Source organism: Salvia splendens, chromosome 10 (genome assembly GCF_004379255.2).
Source record: "Salvia splendens isolate huo1 chromosome 10, SspV2, whole genome shotgun sequence".
NCBI classification, from domain to species: domain Eukaryota; kingdom Viridiplantae; phylum Streptophyta; class Magnoliopsida; order Lamiales; family Lamiaceae; genus Salvia; species Salvia splendens.
The window spans coordinates 8,239,170-8,257,330 of record NC_056041.1 but is presented as its reverse complement, the minus strand read 5'-3'; the positions used below and the strand labels follow the sequence as shown (position 1 = coordinate 8,257,330).

The 18,161-nt window shown below is 38.5% G+C and overlaps 1 pseudogene; it reads left to right on the top strand.

The window, feature by feature from the left end:
- The first annotated feature begins 6,721 nt into the window (after window positions 1–6,721).
- LOC121752567 lies at window positions 6,722–8,495 on the top strand (annotated as a pseudogene).
- The last annotated feature ends 9,666 nt before the right edge of the window (window positions 8,496–18,161 follow it).

The following is an 18,161-nucleotide window of genomic DNA, read 5'->3' as shown; positions in this document are numbered from 1 at the left end:
CGATTTTTTATTTCATTTATTGTACTCGTCCTCGGTCTTATGAAGTAAACTCTTCTTTGACCGGACTGAGTTAGTGTCCTTATTTGGCGAGTTTTATCGCTTGGATTGGACTTTCCTTGTACTCGTCCTCGGTCTTATGAAGTAAACTCTTCTTTGACCGGACTTAGTTAGTGTCCTTATTTGGTGAGTTTTATCGCTTGGATTGGACTTTCCCTAGTTAGCCGGAGTGGTTTTCGGCTTATTGCAGTTCGTTTCAGACGAATTGCTTGTTTCTTAAGCTGAATTGTGGAGTCTTGTATCTTCCTTAGAAGCTTGGACTCACAATTGTCTTTAATACATGATCTAAAAAAAGGGGATCAGCCTTTAAGGATCAATATACCTCAGTAACATTTATAAGAGACAAAACGCACATAGAGAGACAAATAAAAAGGACGAAAAAGATTTTAACCTTTTAAAAAACGAACAACAACCCTAGGACCGAACTAGACACAATAAAAATATGAAAGCACATAACCCTAGGACCGAACTAGACACAAGACTGACTGGAACTTGTCTCTTACAAATAGAACTTCTTGAGGTTGGAAATATGCCATGTTCGGGGTACTTGTTCTCCTGACATGTGGGTTAATTTATAAGACCCTTTTCCCAGGACTTCTGACACCCGATACGGACCTTCCCATGTGGGTTCAAGTTTGCCCAGCTTTTCTGCTCGGCTTACTTCATTGTTTCTCAATACGAGATCTCCCACTTGAAACTGCAGCTTTTTCACCCTTTGGTTATAATACCGGGTTACTTGCTCCTTGTACTTGGCTTCTTTTATGAAGGCCAATTCTCTTCTTTCTTCGGCAAGATCTAGTTCGGCTCTCAGTCCGTCGTCATTCAGTTCTGGTGAGAAATGAAGGGTTCGGGGGCTGGGTATGCCGATCTCAACCGGAATTACGGCTTCAGTGCCGTACACTAGACTGTACGGAGTTTCACCGTTGGAGGTTTTTGGTGTAGTTCGGTAAGACCATAGGACTTGAGGAAGATTTTCTACCCATTGTCCTTTGGCTTGTTCTAACCGAGCTTTTAATCCTTTCACCAAAGTACGGTTTGTTACTTCCGTTTGTCCGTTTGCTTGTGGGTGAGAGACTGAAGTGAACCGCTGTTGAATATTCAACTCTTGGCACCAATTCTTGAATGTTTTGTCAGTAAACTGAGTCCCATTATCTGAAATGAGGATATGGGGTATGCCAAATCGGCAAACTATGTTCTTCCAGACAAAATCTAATGCCTTTGAGCTCGTTATCGTAGCTAATGGTTCAGCCTCCACCCACTTTGTGAAGTAATCCACGGCAACGATCAAGAATTTCATTTGTCGGGGAGCTTGTGGTAGTGGTCCTACTATGTCTATGCCCCATTGCATAAAAGGCCAAGGGCTTTGCATAGCACATAGATCAGTCTGCGGCATCCTTGGGATATTTGCATGGATTTGGCATTTCGTACATTTCTTAACTAGCTGTACTGCTTCTTGTACCAAAGTTGGCCAATAATATCCCCATCTCAGAACTTTTTTAGCTAATGCTCTAGCTCCGATGTGGCTACCGCAAGATCCTTCATGAACTTCTCTAAGGATGTAATCCGTCTCTTCTGGTCCTACACATCGCAATAACGGTTGAAGGTAGGACTTTCTATATAGGACTCCTTCATGAAGTTCATACCGACGTGCTCGGCATGTGATTTTTCTTGCTTCTCTCTTATCCTCGGGCAGTTGTCCTTGATCTAGATACTTTAATATTGGCGTCATCCAGTTTGGTGAACTGGTTACTGAGTGTACTTCAGCTTCATCAATGCTTCTGTGCGGTAATTCCTCCACCTTTGAGCTCGGATATGAGGCCAACTTACTTAAAGTATCTGCTCGGCTATTTCCCGCTCTGGGAATGTGGATTATCCGAAAATAAGAGAAATTTCGGCTAATACTTTGCGCTTTGTCCAAGTATTTTTTCATCCTTTCACCACGGGCTTCACTTGTACCCAGCATGTGATTCACTATGACTTGTGAATCACAATGAATTTTGAGAGATTTGACAAGTAGATGTTGCGCTAACTGAAGTCCGGCAAGAAGGGCTTCGTATTCGGCTTCGTTATTAGTGGTTGGGAATAAGAACCGAAGTGAATAAGTTACTTCGTGTCCGTCGGGAGCGATAAGTAGAATACCAGCTCCACTTCCTGTCCTATTCGAAGCTCCATCTACGAATCCAATCCAACAGTCCGGCGGCTCTACTTCGGGTTTCTGGGGCTGTGTTAGTTCGTCATTGGTAGGATTTTTCTGTTCGGCAATAATAGGGATTGCCTGATCGAACTTTGCCTCTACAAGAAAATCTGCCAAGGCTTGTCCCTTGATGGCTTTCCGAGGTAGATATTCTATTGAATGTTCTCCCAACTCTATGGCCCACTTGGCAATTCTGCCTGATGCTTCTGGCTTAGTCAAAACTTGCCGAAGTGGAAGATCGGTTAAGACGCATACTTTGTGAGCATAGAAATATGGCCGCAGTCTCCTTGCTGCATTTACTAATGCCAGAGCAATTTTTTCCAGAGGTTGATACCTTGTTTCGGGACCTCTTAATGCTCGGCTTGTAAAGTAGATAGGACGCTGCTTTAGGCCTTCTTCTCGCACAAGCACCGCGCTAATGGTTTGATCTGATGCTGCTAAATATAAGAATATCACTTCGGCATCTGTTGGAGCAGAGAGAGTAGGAAGTTCGGTTAAATAACTTTTGAGTTCGTCAAAAGCCTTTTTCTGTTCGGCTCCCCACTCAAACTTTGGTGCCTTTTTCAAAACATTGAAGAACGGCATTTGCTTTTCGGCTGCTTGGGAAATGAATCTATTCAGTGCGGCTAGACATCCAGTTAGCCTTTGCACATCATGTATGGACTTCGGCATTGCCATGTTCTGAACAACTTGAACCTTTAGGGGATTTGCCTTGAGTCCTTCCTTTGAAACCCAACAACCCAGAAATTTTCCCGAATCTACCAAAAAGGTACATTTTTGGGGATTGAGTTTGAGGTTGGCTTTTTTGAGCACGTCGAGAGTGGATTTGAGATTGTTTTCGTACTCCGAAGTGCTTCTGCTTTTAACAACTATGTCGTCAACATATACTTCAACCTCTTTTCCGATCAGGTGCCGAAATAGCTTATCTACCATCCTTTGATATGTGGCTCCGGCATTCTTTAAACCAAATGGCATCTTTTTATAAGCAAAAATACCGAAGTCAGTAATGAAAGCCGTTTTTGAAGCATCATTCTCATCCATTAAAACTTGGTGGTATCCTTTATACAAATCAAGAAAACAGAAAATTTCGAAGCCTATCAGAGCTTCTACTTTTTTATCTATGTTGGGAAGGGGGCAGCAATCTTTAGGACAGTGCTTATTTAGATCCGTAAAATCTATGCACATCCGCCATCCTCCTTCTTTTTTCTTGATCATCACAGGATTGGCCACCCAAGAAGGATATTTTACTTCAAATAATACATCCGCTTTCAGTAATTGGCGGACTTCGTCATGGATGACTTGATTTCTTTCTGCCGCAAAGAGTCTTTGCTTCTGTTTTATAGGCCGGACTGAAGGATCAATATTTAACCGATGTGTAATTACCTCGGGAGACACTCCAGTCATGTCCAACGGAGACCACGCAAAGACATCTTTGTACTCTTTGAGGAGCTGGATGGTCTTTTCCCGGAGTAGAGGTGTTCCCGCGAAGCCGATCTTGACCGTTCTGGATGGATCATCTTCGTATAACTGAACTTTCATCGAGTTCGGCTCCGGTGTGACTTCGTTCATTTCGCCTGCCTCTGACTCCGGCTGCTGTGATTGCTATGCTTGATGGTGCCGATCTGATTGTTCGGCACTTTTAAGCGCAATCTGCAGACATTCTTTTGCTCTCTTTTGATCACCTCGGATGACTGCTATCCCTCCTTTAGTGGGGATCTTGATTGTGAGGTGATAAGTAGAGCAAATGGCCCGAACTGTGTTGAGCCAGTCTCTTCCCAGTATAATGTTATACGGGGATCGAGCTTTTACCACAAAAAACTCGACCACCGTACTGGAGCTAGTAGGCGCTCTTCCTACCGTAATCGGAAGGCTGATAATACCTTCAGGGCGGGTGTCCTCCTGGGCGAAACTTTTCAGAGGAATTGGGGCCGAACTGAGCCGAGCTGGATCCACTTCCAGTTTATCAAAACATTCTTTGAAAAGAATGCTAACCGACGCTCCTGTATCCACAAACACTCTGTGGATCAGTTTGTTTGCCACTCCAGCTTGAATGACAATAGCGTCTTGATGAGGAGAAATGGCCGGGACGGGATCTGCATCTGAAAATGTAATTACTTCCTCCTTCTTCAGCCTTTTATGTGTTGGCTCCTCTCGATTGAAGCCTCTGCGCTCTGATTTTAGAGACGATTTAGTCTTCCCGGCTGGGAGAGCGTCAATAGTCTGGATCACTCCATCATATTGCGGCTCGTCATCGTCTTCGGGATCCTGTTGCCTTTTAGGATCCTGAGGAGCGCAGTTCGCACTTCTCTGTTTCTTATTCTTTTTCGGCGGCTTGCTTTGGTATTTTTTTAACGTCCCTGCTTTCACAAGAACATCAATATCTGCTGCCAAATTTCGGCACTCCTCGGTATCGTGACCGTGGTCTTGATGGAAGGAGCAATATTTATCCTGACTTCGGCGCGTGGCCGATTTCGTCATCGACTTTGGTTTTTCGAACATATCAGAATGCAGTTCGAAAATTTCCGCTCTCGACTTGTTCAATGGTACGAACTGAGCGGGTGGTTTCTCAGGATTGAGACGTGGTCCCAATCTGTCTTGTACCGGTGCCCTTTGAATTCTTTCAAAAGGAGTTCGGCGAGGATGTCCCTGATCGCTATGATCGGGCTTCCTCTTGTCTCCTCTGGAAGAGCTGTCTAAAGACCGTTTTCGACGGTCTGCCTCATCAGCACGAGAAAACTGGTCCGCAATGTCCCACATCTCTTGAGCTGTTTGCGGACTGCATTCAACGAGCTTTCTGTAGAGAGCTCCTGGCAGAATTCCATTTTGGAATGCCGAAATGACAAGTAGATCATTGAGATCATCTACTTGTAGGCATTCCTTGTGGAATCTTGTCATGAAGTCGCTAATCTTTTCATCGCGACCTTGACGTATAGAAAGCAGCTGAGCCGAAGTGATTCGGGTTTCCGCTTTCTGGAAGAACCTCCTATGAAAAGCATCCATTAGATCTCTGTAAGATCTAATGCTGCCTTGAGGGAGGCTATCAAACCACCTTCTTGCGTTCCCGATGAGCAGCTCGGGAAACAGCTTACACATGTGAACCTCATTGAGACCTTGGTTCGCCATATTATACTGATAGCGTCCCAGGAAATCATGAGGATCCACTAACCCGTCATAAGTCACTGACGGAGTTCGGTAATTCTGTGGCAACGGAGTTCTGGTGATATCATCCGAAAATGGAGTCTTCAGCGCTCCATACATAGCGAATCCGACATCTCTACGGTATGGTGGAGATGGAGTTCTCCTGTGATTCCGGTAACAAGGAGGAGAAGGAACATATCGGTGGTGAGGATTCTTTCTCCTGGAGGATACGACACTACTGCGGTAGTGACTTTCATGTCTGGAGGGGGAGGGAGAATCCGCCGTTTTCTTCTCCGGCTTCTGGCTCTCTTGCAGGAATGTTAAGAACTCATCCTGCTTCTCAGCCAAGAACAACTTGACAGCCTCATTCAAAGCGAGCTGCTGGGGAGGCTCGGTGCGATGACTTTTTGAGTGGTTTGTTCTTTCACCGTGAGAACTGGAGGCAGATTTCTCCCGAGGCTGTTTTCCAGACCTACGGGCTGGACTAGCTTCCTCACGTTCATCACGGACGGAAGTATGGGTATTATGTGATCTGGTACGCATTTTTTTTGGTGGAAAAGGATCAAAAACTCGCTTTTATCACAGTTTTGGTTCTCTGTTTCCCACAGACGGCGCCAGTGATGATGTGGCGAATTTTTGATGGGAATAAATGCAAGTAATAAACGATCACAACACGGAAAATTACGTGGTTCGATTTACTGAGGTAAATCTACGTCCACGGGAAGAAGAGAGGGCAAATTTGTATTGCTTGGTCTCGCTTACAGATTACAATACTGATTTGCTGTAAGATTCAGGATCTAGAGAGCTTAACCTTGGTCTATCTGATCTAAGTTCTATTTATACATTCGAACTAAGATCGTGGTTTGCAGCCCTGGTAGTGGGGTTGATAACTGCTTAATACCACTAAATAGATCGTGGGTGTAATGGAGGTCGTGGAGATCCTGCATGGGTCCACTATCTCCTTGTTCGGTCGAATACTGAGACCGAACTGCTGAACTTTGCCGATCAGCTTTTGCCGATCTGAGAGTTGAGCTCGATTGGTCGGCTTTTACCGAGCTATAGGCTGTGACCGAACTCTTTGGTTGTGCCGAACTGAGAGTTGAGCTCGATTGGTCGGCTTTTACCGAGCTATAGGCTGTGACCGAACTCTTTGGTTGTGCCGAACTGATACTCTTTCTTGGGTTTTGGGCTGATGGGCCGTCACTGCTATTGGGCTCGCAATTAGGGTTTAGTTGTTTAGTTCGTATCCCATCATCCCCCGAGTTCAAGAACCTTATAAATGGAATCTCATGATCAGACACGCGTCAGCAACCCGCCCTTTAAAGGCGCTATCTTTGTTTCAAAATATGCGTATTGATGAACCAAGAATCGCCCCTTTTTGCAATGACCCTTTTGTTTATGCTTCTCTAATTAAAGCTTGCGGTAAAGCTAGGGCTTTTCGTGAAGGTAAATCGATACATTGCCGAATAATTAGGCTTGGATTGGATTACAATGTGAATGTGTCGAATAGTCTCATTAGCTTTTATTCAGGCTCGGCGAATTTGATGAGCTACGCTGCTGTGTTGTTTGATTCGGTCTTGGAAAAAAAATGTGGTTGTTGTTAATGGTTTGATATCTGGGAATGTTAGGAGAGGGAATTTTGATGTTGGATTGAAACTGTTTGTTGAGATGCTGCGTGGCTGTTTCGGTTCAAATGTGAAGCCTAATTGTGTTTCTTTCGTGATTTTGATATCCGGTTCTGTTGAATTCGGGGAATTTAGGGTGGGGAAGGTGCTTCATTGTTGTAGTTGGAAGATGGGATTGGGATGGAGTGTTGAAATGTGCAATGTGCTTATTGATTTCTATGCTAAATTAGGGCACATTGGTGATGCTTCAAATGTGTTTGTGGAAATGCCGGAGAGAGACTTGATTTCGTGGAACTCGATAATTTGGGGGTATGTTAAGAGTGGAGAGCATGTGAAAGCGTTTTCCTTGTTTAGAGAAATGGGGAGTGAAGGGGTTGGGTTTGATAGAGTGTCGTTTACTTGCTTGTTGTCTGCTTTTGCTGCTCGTAGAGATCTTTGGTTGGGGAGGATGATTCATGCTCGTGTAAAAGCTATTGGGATGGAGTGTGATGTCTCTGTAGGGACGGCTTTGATATACATGTATGCAAAGTGTGGAAAGTTGAACTCTGCAAGGAAACTTTTCGATGAACTACCAAAGCAAGATATTGAGTATTGGAATGCAATGATACATGCTTATATTGATGCTGGACTTGCTAGGGAGGCTTTGAAGCAACTTGATGAGATCAAGTTTAGGGATTTACGATGAAGTGACCGTTTTGGGATTGATTATGGCTTGTCGTGATGCAGGGGTTCTGCATCGCGGTAGGCTTATGCATTCTATTGTGGAAAACGATGATTTGTTTACAAGAAGCGTGGTTTTAGGGAATGCTCTTGTAGACATGTATGCAAAATGTGGGAGCACTACGAGAGCTAGGTCGGTCTTTGATAGGATGCCCCGGAGAGATGTGATTTCGTGGACGTCTATGATAGTAGGCCATGCTGTTAACGGTGAAGGAAAAGAATCTCTTGCTACTTTTCAGCAAATGTGTGCGGAAAAATTAGTTCCGAATTCTGTGACCTTCTTAGGAGTTCTGTCAGCTTGTGATCATGCCGGTTTGATTGATGAAGGGATGAGATTATACAATATGATGAGTGAAGTGTACCGTATCAAGCCACGGATCGAGCACTGTGGCTGTGTGGTTGACATGCTTGCTAGAGCTGGCAAAATCGGAGATGCTCAAATGTTTATTCAGAAGATGGACACAAAGCCTAATGCACTTGTTTGGAGAATGTTGCTGAATGCGTGCAGGGTTCATGGCCACACCGATCTAGGGCTGAGCTTCGTTACTGGCTTAACAGAACTGGATACGCCTCCGGACGCAGCCAATTTTGTGATTTCGTCTAATTTATACGCGGAAGCTGGAAGATGGAACGACGTTGCTGCTCGTAGAAACACAATGGTTGTTGAGAGAGCTTCTAAAGAAGCAGGAAAGAGCTGTGTTTCTTAGCTGACAGAGGGATGTGGAACTGATTATTCTAAAATGGGTTCCAAATTTTATTAGTATAATCTTTTTACACATTTTGAGGTAAGAAAAAATTACTCTACACACTGAAATAAAAATGCTAGTAATAATTTTCATGACTCAAAAGTTAGAAAACATATTTAACTTTTACTTGACTTTTCTATATTTATTTACTTTTAAATTTAATCGAATCGTATAATATGCTGAATTATCATCAGATCATTTTAATGTGTGAGCTAGAATGAAGAAGAATGTGAGATTAATCTTGATATATTAAACAAATATCAAATAGCATCTAACAATAAGCCAAGATGGCCGAGCGGTCTAAGGCTCCAGTTTCAGGTACTACTGGTCCGAAAGGGCGTGAGTTTTAATCCCACTCTTGACATTTTTATTTTTTTTATTTACTCGTACCTATTTAAATCCCACTCTTGACATTTTTTTGTCACTGCGCCGGCCTGATCTCTATGTCTCCAGCTTCGTTGCAGGTGTGTGATCGAGTTACTTTACTCCGTAACCGCTACCAATTTGTGATGCTAGTATTAGTTATTGTGTTTTCTTCTACTATGAGGTGGAATGGGTTTATTGTACTGACTATTTTGGGGTTTTTTGTGTGCCATAATTAATGAATTTTTATGTCTCTGAATGTATAACTTTTTGCGGTATCTGAGATCTATGGAGCTTAATGTTGCTGTTATTAATGGGATAAACCCTGTGTGAGCCATTTGCATTTCGGGCATTTGACAATTACTATATGATACTGTTGATGAGCCTGTTGAATATGATATATTCATCCCAAACCTTGTTGAAATTGATATTTTCATCCAAGACCTTGCTATTTAGGTTATTACATCCCAAAGTTAGTGTATTGCATTTGTTTAGGAGATACTTAAATGAGGCTTGTCCATTGCAATCTGCACTGTGGATCAGTGTCTGAATTTCTGCAAAATGTGTACTAATACTATTTAGGAATTATGACAATTATCTGGGGTCCGAAAGGTCTGAAGATGAATACTAGTACTAGCCTTTAGTGTATGAAGTGGCAATAGATGTTTTTTTTTCCTGGACCATTTGTTTGTTAGTTGGTATCATGAGTTGGATTAAGAGTGGTGAAATGGAAGGGGGGAAGATCTATGTAGGACTCAGAGATTACAAGTCATACTATGGAGGCACAAGATTTAACTAAGTTACAATCCAACTATGCATTTTTTCATATAAAGTTGCACTGTGTTTCCTCTTCTGCAAAGCAATTTCACATGTTTAATTTGTATTTGACATTATTTTTGGTTGATTTCTAGTTTCTTTTGTTGTGTAGATTCATCTTTGTAGTTAATAAAGCCTCTGAGCATGAAGGAAGTTTGTACTCCTTTCTGACCTATTGGTCTCATCGGACCCTGCATATCTTCACTTCATGCTCTACTTGACAATTATCCTTATTCTTCAAAAATTGTTAACCTCAAATTGCTAAAACAGCAAATTGTCCTATTTACAGAATTTGAACTTTCATTCTTGCTAACTTGGGGAAATCTATCCACTTGGCATCCACGCATATTCAAAAAAAATCCTTTTAGTTATATAAGATGGATCCAGAACATGATAATTTAGTCTCTTTATAAAAATGAAATCAAGGACATTGTAGAAGGAATAGTGGCAGATGAAAGCTGGGAGTCTTCACATTGTTTCTTCAAAGTGAAGGCGTAGCGTCTAGATCACTGAAGCAGTAAGATCTGCTGATATTCCTTGTTTCCAGTTCTATAGAGTCTGTCTAACTAGTGATGGAACTTCCCATTTCTATATTGGTTACAGTTTAATAAGGAAAAGGAGCTTAGAAGTGCTAGTTTTAACTTGACCCATAATATTACACCAAACTAGGAGTACATCAGATTGTGAAAATTATGAGAGTCTAGGTATAATAGGTTATTGAAATCACTAAACTATTGCAGGTATATTTACCAAGAATGTACAATCTAGCAGAGCCTACTACTAGTACTGACATTACTGTTATAAACGATGCATTGAATCCTATGTAAGCACATACTAGCATATGGACTGAGAAATATGTGATGTTGTCCATAGGATAGACTGATAGTACGCCATCACGAACCAGTCTTAATTATGTGCATGATTTATGGGATTTACTGTGGATATTGGAGTTTGTTTGAAGCTTTGAATTGATTATATTGGATTAATGATTAGCTCAATAGTATTTATGAGAAACATAGGGTCTTTGATTTTGATTTATCAATTTTCCAAATTCTGTTTGTTAATGTTATCTTGAGTTCATAGTGACCATTTTTTTTGAGGATATAGTTTGGATTATGTCTTGCTGAACTTAGAGAATCTTAACCATTTCTCAGAACATGAATATATCTTATCTTGAACAAGACCTTTTCTGCTTAGGGTATCGACCGTAAATTTTTCCAGCTTAATTGACAGTTCTTGATGTAATGCCCCTTACAATTGCTAGTCACCATGATCACATTCGCCTAAACTTACTTCGAACATTGTAGTTTCTATAACAGATAAAGAGTGTGTCGTTTTTGGAAGCAGGCATGCTGATGCTGCAACAGTAGTTGTTCGGGCTACACGAAAGGATTTTTGAAGCCAGAGGCGGTTGCTGCTGTTGCACCGACCTGGGCTGGCCCCCTTCCTATTGTGTTTGGTAAATATTCCTCCAATATGGAAACTAGGAAAAGATTTCTATTCTGAGGGCATCATGTTATTTGTCAATGGTAGTTATATAACAGGAGCCAAAATATTCAGCACTTTTATCCACTGATTACAATTCAATTTGAAATGTGCCACTGAATTGGTTTGGTACTTGCAAACAATAAATCTTGTGAATTTACAGGTATGCACTTTTACAGGTTTGTGAATTTTATAATTACCGTTGTAAAATAATGCAAAACTTCACATTTAACACTTATATTTATTTATTTTCAAATTTGTATTCAATAATTAAGATACACAATAGTATAGTTACACCCTGATTTGATATGTGTGTTATTATGATGGGAGGGGACACTTGTTGGTTAAATTAAGAATAGGGACATGTTACCAATTCTTAGTTTAATGAAATTTATTTCCAAGTGTAGAACAAAGTTGCAAGCAATGAAGTCGGCCCTCCCTATTTTGTATATGGATTATGTATGCGTATGGATACCATCGTCATAACCCATACTACTAAATGCTCTAACCATATTGATTTGAGATAAATTTTGCTTTCTATTATATACACAATCGAGTTTCTTTTACTATTACTAAGAATTCTTAGTAAATAGCACAAAAAATGAATTAGTGCATACTATACTGTATCTGAATTAATAAATAAAATGAAAGATAATCTGCACTTAGGTAAGAATCTAAAGTTTATTCAGATGTATTTAACAAAGTTGTATTTGATGATGATCAAACACCTTTCTCGAAAGAGTCGTTGTTAAAATACTTTTGATGCATTTATGAATGTTGGCAAATTAAAAGGTTGATAGCAATGCTTTTAATGAATATATGAAAAATTTTCCCCATATCTAACTAACCTCACTCCTTAACTAACATCCAATAAAAATTTAAGGTTTTGCAAAATTTCAATGCCACCAAGGAAATAATCTGTGGTACATATTTAACATGGCCACACAGAAGTTAATACCAAAAGTTGTAAAATATCGAAAACGATTGATACAAAAGCAATATGAATATATACAAAATATTGTTGCCTATTTATGTTTCTTGTGTGTATGCAGGTCGACGGTTTCGTTTATTTTTGACTCTTGTTGCCTAATTGAAACCTTTGGCCCTACGCTATGTTTATCGTTATTTGTGATTGTACTTGGCCTATACTATTTTGATGACCAAATTCGAAGTATATTTTATGCCGTACAATCTTTTGGCACCATGTTCATAGAGATTACAATTTGAATGTATGACATTAATGAAATCATTAGATGAATACGGCAAATTACTTAAACGGAATCGTACAACACTATCGATGCAAAGCAAAATGGAAAACCGGGACTCCTAAAATGGAATGGAGGGAGTAATATTAATATTTTAATTTTTGAGTTTGTTTATTATTATCTCATCAAAAAATTAAATATTACGAATGTGATACGAAACAAAAGAATCGAATCTATCACACAGATTAGGTCCGGAACCATACTGGAGGGGAGGTAATTAATTGGTGACAGTATATTTTCTCACAATTTTCAAACTATATTAATTGAATTTCGACCAGTACTTAATTAAGTCAAGCAGTATAGTAAGTTGATGGATTAAGATATTAATGTTTCTACAATTGTACTACACAATTGGACTCGAGTTCTTCTGAAAGTAAAAGGTTTCAAGGTTTCTGTTGATGGATTAAGATATTAATATAATTATTGAAATTTTAGGATTTATTATGCATCGGTATCAATCACAATGACAAGTTTTCATTGCGTATCTGGATTGCACAAGAAAATGTAGAATTAAATAAAGAGAGCAACATACCGACACAATCTGGAGTATTATACTAGTACTATATATGCTTACAAATTTTGATATACCTATAGTACTTAATATTTTTACTTAATACAATTATAATTTTTGTCACGCATTACATACCATCGACTAGTGTTTATAGTAAAAGCCATGAAGGTAATTGTTTATATAGGGATGGATGTTAGTGGCTAAATTGCGCGTGACCATTATTTTAGATGTGTGCACCTATTGTGACACTTTAAGTAAGATACCTACTAAGACAATAAGTGTCACAATAGTTGGCTTGGCGCACCACACAAATTCCTTATCCTTCTAGTATTTTTTTAACATAAACTCCTCAACTTTTATTTTTTCTATAATTTTGTACGCCTTTTAAAGTTAACTCAAATTCAATCTGAGTTGGAAAACGAAATTTTCTACTTGGAGACTAAATTGAAAATTTGAAATAACAATATTGTTTTACAATTAAAATATGAATTGAAAATTGAAAAATCATTTAGACTTGTAAGAATTGGATTTAGTCATATAACTAGTGAGATAAGGCAAAATAGAATAGAGGAAAATTGTAGCCCCATAGCGAAATAATGAACTGAGAAACAAAAGCAAACCTTTTTACATCGACATCATTGTCGTCCGTCGATAAGATGGGGAAATAAAATTCATTTTATTTACATAGAAGAAATTAATTTAATTTAAAATTAAACATAAATGTAAATGCATTTAGTTTGAACGCCTACATTATCTACAGCGAGAAACTTGGCGGTTTCTGATTGGGTGAAAAAAAGGGCCCACCGAGGACATACTGTATAACAGCCTATCATATACGGGTGGGGATCCTCTGCTGTGCTGAAAAGCACAGCAGCCCCTGCTGCCTCACCCAAAAAATAAAATAATCAAATAAATAAAAATAAATTTAATTAAATAAATATATATTATTTTAATGTTTTGTGTGAGGCAGCAGGGGCTGCTGTGCTTTTCAGCACAGCAGAGGATCCCCTCCCATCATATACAGCATTGCATAATGTTTGACTTTTAATTATACTGTTATTAAATTTTTAATCTTTATTTTTAGTTTTTTTTCAAATTCGTTTAATTGTGAAAGTGATGATATCATCTGATCACTTTCAATCCCAAATTTTCACTCCAAGTCAACACCGCAGCCTTGTATGTTCACACAATCATACATGCATAATTTGTTGGGATTAACTTTTGTACTGTGTTATTCGCTTTTCTAGATAAAATAATATTATATTAAGATATAATCAAAATTAAGTTGTGAAATTATTTTAGTTATTGGAGTTAGCTATGAATTATATCATGATTATTTATTTAGGATTGGGTTATCTCTTGAGCTAAACACAGTACAAATTTAATCCCGTGATACAATTTTGCAAACTGAACACCCTTATATATACTAATGAAATATAAATATTATAAATATAAACTAAATATATTTCTAATTTTGTACTACTATATGATGAATTTAATTATACTACTTTTTTTAGGTGTAATTTGAATCGTTTAATAGATAGTTTAGTCATCTGATATGCATACACTGTATTTAATATTTATATTGTAGATGGCCAGAGTAATCTGATGTTTCTGGAAAATATAAAAAATAAAGAAAAGAGTGACACCAACCCTTAACTATGCCCCAATTATAAGAAGTGAATTTGAAGTGTTTTAATTAAAGAATTAATACTAATCACGTTATTATAACATGAATAGATTGTGAATATTTATATGTTTAGATGCTGAAATTAATGGTTTTGGATTTAGTATGTTTGAGGAGGACCATGTATATATAATATATTTTGACACATATTCGTAATAAATATTTGTTAATTAATGTGGTATAGTAGATAAGTATAGATAATTGATGAGTAATTTTCGAGTTTAAATATCAAGTGCAAGATTCACACAAGTTTAATAAAATAGCTCTAAAATTACAACTATCTGCAAGAGTACAGATGCAGCTGTAGTAAAAGAGTGTCGAACCACAGGGAGGCTTAGGTAATATTAACAAGAATTGCCAAAATTAATAAACTAAATTTACAAACTAAGGTACGAAAATGGAGAAACTCAAGAGAAAAAGAACGTCGCTCCTAATATGCTCCAGATGTGAATTAACTTAACAGACCAATTAACCTATGGATTAACGATTAATCTAATGAAAGTTGTAAAAATCTCGTTCATTCTACTCACACTGAACATGTTCATAGATGCTTGAATTTAACCTTGCTGAACACTAAGATCAAATTCGTACTCGTCGGATTATCACTCCTACAGACGCATAGTAAGCTCTAATCCAACTTCTACGTTCCAACGTACATGATTCATTTACAAAAATCAATTAAACATTCCTACAGACGCATAGTAAATGTCCAACAATTATTGTAACGACATGTAAATCAACTTATCCAAGATTCATATGCTGAACACGATACAAATCTCAAACTCTTTATCTACGTTTCCACCTTTTAACCAAGTTAAAGAGACATTGGCTAAAAGACAAGATTGAATCATAAATCAGGCCGGAATTATAATTCAACGTAAAAAGCACCGTAGAAAAGATCATAGAATAATACTAATCCATAGAATCCAAAAGTCATTCACATCTTTCACACATTAGGAGCAACGTAAGAGTTTAGCCTAAGCACATGGTAATAATAACAATTAAAACCGTAGGAAGCTTGCTCTTGTTGAGTAGAATGAAGATATGGAGATAGATCGTCGGAATGTTGGTCGGAATTTCTTCCTTCTCTTCTTCCTCCTCTCTTTCTCTCCTTTCTGTCACCCGTTGTCTCTCTCCTCTGCCCAAAAAAAACGTCACATCCACTCTCCCTCTCCCTCCTTTTCTTTTCTTTTCCTATTCTCCAAAAACCGCCCCTCTTCTATAATTAATTCTGCCACCTTTTTCTTTCTCCCACCTTTAGTCAACAAATCACGTCCCATCACTCTCTCTCTCCTCCCTCCTTTAACTGCAATATTGCACTTATAATGGATCCACCCGGCCGGGTAGATTATTGGGCATAAAATTCACCCGACCGGGTGACCAATTTTGAGTAATTGCTGGAATTTTCGTGTTCTAGCCGGGTATTTTATTAGGCATAAAATACACTCGGCCGGGTACCTCATTTTTAGAGCTTTCTGGACTCACGACGCAAACTGGGCAGTCTGTCATATTGGGCAGTCTTGCACAACTTTTTCACCATCCGAGCTTCATTCCTACACCATAAAACATACTTTTGCAAGCATCAAACAATATAAATCATGTAAAGTTAGGGGAATAAAAATGTACAATTTGATTCACATCAAATACCCCCAAACTTATTTGCTTGCTCGTCCTCGAGCAAGATCACATAAAACACAAAACTTTGAAGCTCAACCCACAAAAGTTTTTCCAAAAGTTTTCATGAGAGTGAATCATGTAGAGACATGAATGACAAAATCTAAACCCCCAACAATTCCAATCAAGATTTCTCACTCTCATGAACCATCACTTATCACCCTAGAACTTCAAGTCAAGGTGCATTTCAAATTAAGTCCAAACATAAGATCATACAACTCAAACCGTCGTCATTGACTCGTCAAACATTACTAATCACATAGACTCGCGGATTTCAAATCAAACTTCAAAAACTCTACCAAGTTATTTACAAAACATCCACAAGCATCAACAATAAGGTCCAAGGTCTTAATTAAAGGTTGTAATGGGGCTAAGGATGAGGTAGGATAAATATGGATAGTGAGCTCAAAAACTACACATTTGAGTGCCAAATTCTTCCCTCCTACAACTTCCTTCCAAAGAATCAAACAAGATAAATTTTACAACCAAACTCACACTCCCCCAAACTTGAGATCTATTCTAGACAAGATTACATCAAACAAATGTAGAAGCTCTATCTTTATTCCATCAAGCTTATTCTTTTTTTTTTGTAAAGACCTCGACTTTTACGAATTTGGAGGTCGTCTTTTTCTTTTTTCTTTTTTTTTCTTTTTTTTTCTTTCTAAGAACTTCATTCTTTTCACTTTCTATCAAGTTTAGAAAAGTCTACTCTTTATAGTTCACCACCCCCACACTCATAACTCAAAACACCAAGCTCAACTTGTATTTAGCACCCAAATAGTAGCAAGGTCAATTGATGAGGCTAAAACTAGGCTTATTTAAGTAGCTAAGTGTTTGGCTAAGTGTTTGCACAATGAATAGGGAATTAAGCTCAAAGTGGCTTCTAGGGGATCATTTGATGGACTAGGCATGTGATCATTTGGCCATAGAGTTCATCCTAGTGCCTTATCCTCCCATATCATTAACACCAATGAATGCAAACAGGCAACTCGGTAAAGCAAATCAATCCAAAATAATTTCCACAAGACAAGCGATTTTCATACTCTCCTCAACTCAAGAAATCGGATGTAATCACAACATGCTCTTTCAAATAAATCATGCACAAATTCCATCCATCCTAAGCTTCAAAGATCAAGTAAGATCAAATAAGATTTCCCAACTAGAAAGCCGAAGATAAAGCATACACCCGTCAATTACATGATTCACAACACTTTAGCATGCAATACACCCAAAAAACATGCATAATGCATAAAAATCATTCACAACCCCTCCACACTTGAATGCTACATTGTCCTCAATGTATGCAAAGAAGGACATATAAAGGAAAGGGAAAGAAGATTCCCCCAAACTTGGCGTGATATCCAAAGTGCATTTGGGTGGGTGGGTGGGTGTATTTTCCTTTGTAGGCGTGCTTCCTCATAAGCTCGAATGTGAATCCTATCTCCACGTTGCTCCTACAAAAAGAAAAAAAAACAACAAAAAGAAAACAAAATACTCAATTCATAAAAATACATCGAAGGAAAGAATTGAGCGAACAAAACCCTCGATTTATTAAGAGAAAAAGAAAAAAACTAAAAACTCATTGGGTTGCCTCCCAACTAGCGCCTTTGTTTAAAGTCGTTGGCTCGACTTAGTCGTCTAACTACAACTCTGAAACAAAGAAATAAAATGTTAGAAAACTATACAAAAATAAAAAATAACAAGAATCCTAAATTAAATAACCAGTTGCCTCCCCGGCAACGGCGCCAAAACTTGATGAGTAATTTTCGAGTTTAAATATCAAGTGCAAGATTCACACAAGTTTAATAAAATAGCTCTAAAATTACAACTATCTGCAAGAGTACAGATGCAGCTGTAGTAAAAGAGTGTCGAACCACAGG